Here is a 6,000-nt window from a genome sequence, read left to right as displayed (position 1 = left end):
TCACTCCCTTCTTAGTTTGTACGTCCTGTTCTCTGAGTTATCAGACCGTCCTCGAACTTCAGTGTCCTTGGCCTCACCATCTCCTCTTCTCGTGCTCACTGTAGCTTATCTGACTAAGATAGCCCTCCTGTTCTCTCCCTCCTAGCCGTACCCCAGCTGCAAAGCATAATGTATAATATGTCACACACACACACACTCTTATTTAGTCTTTGGTTAATTCAGCATATACTTTAAGCCAGCTTTTACGTGGCCGTTCCTGAGTGCCCTGTTCATCACCACCTCAGTCATTGTATTATTTTCCCACACAATCAAAAGTGCAAATCTTGCTACACTTTTGTATGGCTTTATCTTGTCAAGTATTATAACAACGTTTTGATACCAGGAACCCAACGAGGTTTCACAGATCATTCAGTTTTTAGGACAATTTCTGGCGGTAAAATCTGCCAGCCATGTCTCTTCAGGTCCGTTGACAGTTTGGGCAACGGGCAGCTTCACGTGCATCGTTAATTGTTTTTCCAGAAGACAGAAGATGGGTGCACCGTTCCCGGTGACGCTGCAATACCGGGTCGATGCGTGGGGTTTAGATTTGTGCATATACACATCAACTTTCTTTTACATTACTGCATATACACATCAACTTTCTTTTTGATTCATCATCACCATTCATTATGTCATCATCACTATTCATTATGTCATCATCACAATTCATTATGACATCAACTTTCTTTTATATTACTGCATATACACTAGGGGTGATCCGAGTGTCCGGCTGAAACGAGTATCCGGTACGGATAAAGCACTTTTGCCGAGTACAAGTATTATCCGAGTAATATGAGTCAATATCCGTGCTAGGATTGAATAAAACTCCTCAACTGGCCGCGCAGCGTTCTGTGATAATCACAGCGCCCCCCCCCCCGCCTACAAACCCGCTCGGATCAATCACACACACACAGAACATGGAGAAATGCGCTCTCTCTCGCTCTCTCTCTCGCTCTCTCCTGCTCCGTCAGTCAATTCGGTCTGCGGATCTGTTCCGTTAACGTTTAGGGTTTCTTCAGCTTCAGGTTTGTTTTTAACTTCGGTTTGTAGTCCTTACATAGTAACCAGTAGATTTCTGGTGAACGTGGGGTTTGCAGTCCTTACATAGTAACCAGTAGATTTCTGGTGAACGTGGGGTTTGTAGTCCTTACATAGTAACCAGTAGATTTCTGGTGAACGTGGGGTTTGTAGTCCTTACATAGTAACCAGTAGATTTCTGGTGAACGTGGGGTTTGCAGTCCTTACATAGTAACCAGTAGATTTCTGGTGAACGTGGGGTTTGTAGTCCTTACATAGTAACCAGTAGATTTCTGGTGAACGTGGGTTTCAGACATGCTGCTTGTTTTAAATGCGACTCCAGTTGCGTCTCTGCCATCGGAGATTTTTTTTTTTACTGTCAGCTGCCCCCCCCCGCCCCCTCTCTCTCTGTGTCTCTCTCTTACTCACACACACACACACACACACACACACACACACACACACACACACACACATATACCTGGTGTGGAAATAAAAAAAATAAAAAAGAACCAAAAAAAAAAAAAATCACACTGATCATAAAAAAATAAAAAGTTAAAAAAAGAAAGTTATATTGAATATGAAAACTCTTTTTCATTACATTTTACTTCATAATTGCAACAGCATGTGTTGTATTAATTGTTGCAAAACGTTCTGTATATAGTTTGTTTGTTACCATGACAACACCATTGATCTGAAGCTCGATGCTGTCATGTAAATAGTTTTCAAATCAGCAATAAATATAACAATTTTTGATCAACTCATATCAATTGCTCTTCAGGTCCATTGACAGTTTTGGCAACGGGCAGCTCAACGTGCATCGTTAATTGTTTTTCCACAAGACAGAAGATGGGTGCACCGTTCCCAGCGATGCTGCAATACGGGTCGATGCGTGGAGTGAATGAAGCAAGCCCCTTTTTCAACCCCCATTGCTAAAAATCCATTTAATATGTTGTCCCCTGATAGAGGACATATCAGATATTAAACTGATAAGAACAGATACTACACTTGATCTTAGCCAAAAGGCCGAGAAGCGATGACCACCACCTCTATGCTGTCAGATGCGACCTCCCCGGACGGTTCTCAGTTGTCACGGTCCAGTAATTTTAAATGGACATAACAGCTGCTGCTTAGCACCCCCGTCCAAGCGCTTCATGGGGAAGCACAAAAAGTTTTAGTTAAAGACGGCAATTGTGGTTTTCCCAATTGGTCAAGCTCCTGCCAACGTGCAATATTCCCATGCTGTCACATTTTGGCTACGTTTAAGAATCTGAGTTTCCTTTTGGAGAGCATATTTGTTGAGCATGTTGTGTTTTTGAGAACTATGGACTGACTCAGCATGTGACGGAGCCCACCCACAATAAGGGGCACACTCTGGACTTGATTGTCTCCAAAGGTCTGAACATTTCCAAGGTTGTGGTGACTGACGTTGCTCTCTCAGATCATTCCTGTGTTTTCTTTAACGGCACTATCTCTGTGCCCAAAAGTGTCCAAACAAAGATAATCAGAAAACGGTATATCACTGAAAACACCAGTGACACATTTATACAGCTTTTCTCCTCCACACCAGCCCTCTCTGGGCTATCAGTCAGTGAGCTTGTAGATAATTTCAACTGTAAAATTACAAATGTTATTGATGCCATTGCTCCCACTAAGGTCAAAGTTGTATCTGGTAAGAAAAGATCTCCATGGAGAAATGTCCTACTGGTGAGAACAGAAAAAAGAGAGTGTAGGAAAGCTGAACGAAGGTGGCGAAAAACAAATCTCCTGGTCCATTATAACTCCTATAAAGAGAGACTTCGCATTTATAATTTGGAACTGAGGAATGCAAGAAGGTCCTTTTTCTCTGATATTATCTCTAGAAACAATAATAATTCCCGTGCTTTGTTTGCTACTGTTGATAGGTTAACAAACCCTCCAGTACCAGTAGCATCTGAACTTTTATCTACCAAGGCCTGCAATGACTTTGCCTCCTTCTTCAAAGACAAAATTCAAAAGATTAGACAAACAGTCAGTGCCTCCATATCAAGTCCAGGATATGTGTTGTCACAGTGTTCAAGCAAAAATAGTTCCAATATGACAGAATTTCACACGATCAACCATACAAACCTGGAGGACATTATTCAACATCTGAAAACCTCGACCTGTTGCCTTGATGTTCTACCAACGGGACTTTTCAAAAATGTTTCCAATTGTTTGACTTCTGATCTTCTACAGATTGTGAACACATCTCTTCTTTCAGGTATCTTTCCACAGGCCCTGAAAACTGCAGTAATCAAGCCACTCTTAAAAAAGAACAACCTAGACAAGTCACTAATGAGCAACTATAGGCCAATATCAAACCTTCCGTTTTTAAGTAAAATCATTGAAAAAGTAGTCTTTCAACAACTCAACCATTTCTTGTCACTAAGCAACAGTTTTGATACCTTTCAGTCGGGTTTCCGACCACACCACAGCACTGAAACGGCTCTTGTCAAAGTCTTTAATGACATCCACCTTAACACAGATAATGGCAAAATTTCAATCTTAGTATTACTTGATCTCAGTGCTGCATTTGACACGGTCGACCACGACATACTACTAGACCGATTGGAAAACTGCGTTGGCCTTTCTGGCTCAGTACTAAACTGGTTTGAATCCTACCTAAAGAATAGGGATTACTTTGTGTCTATAGGTAATTATGCATCTGAGCGTACAAATATGACGTGCGGAGTTCCGCAAGGCTCCATTCTGGGGCCTCTTCTGTTTAACATCTACATGCTTCCACTGGCTCAGATTATGGAGAAAAACAAAATAAGTTACCATAGTTATGCGGACGACACACAAATTTACATAACCTTATCGCCAGGGGACTATAGTCCAATACAAAAACTGACTAAGTGCATCGAACAAATTAACGGCTGGATGTGCCAGAACTTTCTGAAATTAAATGAAGGAAAAACTGAGGTGGTTGTTTTTGGAGCAAGAGAGGAACGATTAAAAGTCTGCGCTCAGCTTCAAACAACAATGTTAAAAACAACAGACAAAGCCAGAAATCTTGGTGTAGTCATGGACTCAGACCTGAACTTTAACAGCCACATTAAGACAATTACAAAGTCAGCCTACTATCACCTTAAGAATATATCAAGGGTTAAAGGACTTATGTGTCAACAGGATTTGGAAAAACTTGTCCATGCCTTTATCTTCAGTAGACTTGACTACTGTAACGGGGTCTTTACAGGTCTCCCTAAAAAATCAATCAGACAGCTGCAGCTGATTCAGAACGCTGCTGCTCGAGTCCTCACTAAGACCAAGAGACTGGATCACATCACTCCAGTTCTGAAGTCTTTACACTGGCTTCCTGTGTCTCAAAGAATTGATTTCAAAGTACTCTTGCTAGTTTATAAATCACTTAACGGTTTAGGTCCAAAATATATTGCTGATCTGCTACTACACTATGAACCACCCAGACCTCTCAGGTCATCTGGGACAGGTCTGCTTTCTGTCCCCAGAGTCAGAACTAAACAGGGTGAAGCAGCTTTCAGTTTCTATGCTCCTCATATCTGGAATAAACTCCCAGAAACCTGTAGATCCGCTGCTACTCTCAGTTCTTTTAAATCAAGGCTGAAGACCTTTCTATTTGATGCTGCCTTTCTTTAAATGACTAATCATTTCTTTAAATTTCTTATGCTGCACTGTAAATTTTATTCTTGTGTTTTATGTTTCTCTTTGTTTTTAACTGTCTATTCATGTGTTTTACCGGTTTTTAATGCTTGTGATTTTTAACTGTTTTTACTTGTGTTTTATCTGTTTAACTGATTTTGTGTAAAGCACTTTGAATTGCCTTGTTGCTGAAATGTGCTATACAAATAAAGCTGCCTTGCCTTGCCTTGCCTATCTGAGGTTTATTCATAAAGTGTGTGTGCGTGTGTGTGTGTGTAAAAAAAAACAATGATTCAGTTTGAAATATATTTTCATCCACAAATTAATTTTAGTCTTCAAAGCCTCGTAGTAACTCATAGTATAGTACCTCAACATATTCATTAAAAGTCATAGTATAGTAAGTCAAAATATTCATAAAAAGTCATAGTATAGTATGTCAAAAATTCATAAAAAATCATAAAAAGTCATAGTATACTATGTCAAAAATTCATAAAAAGTCAATGAAATCATAAACAGTCATACTGTAGTATGTCGAAATATTTATAAAAATTCATAGTATAGTATGTCAAAAATTCATAAAAAATCATAAAAAGTCATAGTATACTGTAGTATGTCGAAATATTTATAAAAATTCATAGTATAGTTGTCAAAAAATTCCTAAAAAGTCGTAGTGTAGTATGTTGTAACAAGTCCAGATTTATAGTTCTTGTTGTAAAACAAGAAGAATCTAAAGTCCTCTGGAGAATGCGGGCATTGATCCCGCTACCTCTCACATGCTAAGCAAGTGCTCTACTATTTGAGCTAATTCCCCTTTTCAAAAAAGTCATAGTATGTTTAAAAAAGTCATAAAAGTCATAGTGTAGTATGTTTAAAAATTCATAAAAAGTCATAAAAAGTCATAGTATAACATGTCGAAAGTTCCTAAAAGTCATAGTTTAGTATGACAAAAAAATCATAAAAGTCATAGTATAATATGTCGAAAATTCAAAAAGTCATAGTATAATTTGTCAAATTATTCAGAAATAGTCATAAAAAGTCATAGTCATGGTCATAGTATGTCAAATTTTTTTTTTTTAAAGTCATAGTAGACTGTGTCAAAAATTCACAAAAGTCATAGTATCGTATGAAAACTATTCATAAAATGTCATAAAAAGTCATTTTATAGTATGTCAAAAATTCAAAAAGTCATAAAAAGTCATAGTATAGTATGTCAAAAAATTCATAAAGTCATAGTGTAGTATGTCGTGACAAGTACAGATTTATAGTTCTTGTTGTAAAGCAAGAAGAATCTAAACTCCCCTG

At 38.5% G+C, this 6,000-nt stretch overlaps 1 non-coding gene across 1 annotated transcript; it reads right to left on the bottom strand.

Moving 5' to 3' along the window:
• Positions 1-1,904: 1,904 nt before the first annotated feature.
• LOC116675950 (U2 spliceosomal RNA) lies at positions 1,905-2,094 on the bottom strand. The gene has a single exon (XR_004328569.1). It is a non-coding gene; the product is annotated as a U2 spliceosomal RNA (small nuclear RNA).
• Positions 2,095-6,000: the final 3,906 nt, after the last annotated feature.

Source organism: Etheostoma spectabile, unplaced genomic scaffold (assembly GCF_008692095.1).
Source record: "Etheostoma spectabile isolate EspeVRDwgs_2016 unplaced genomic scaffold, UIUC_Espe_1.0 scaffold00002528, whole genome shotgun sequence".
NCBI classification, from domain to species: domain Eukaryota; kingdom Metazoa; phylum Chordata; class Actinopteri; order Perciformes; family Percidae; genus Etheostoma; species Etheostoma spectabile.
Note: the sequence above shows the minus strand (reverse complement) of the source record. Positions and strands in the feature narration are given on the sequence as shown.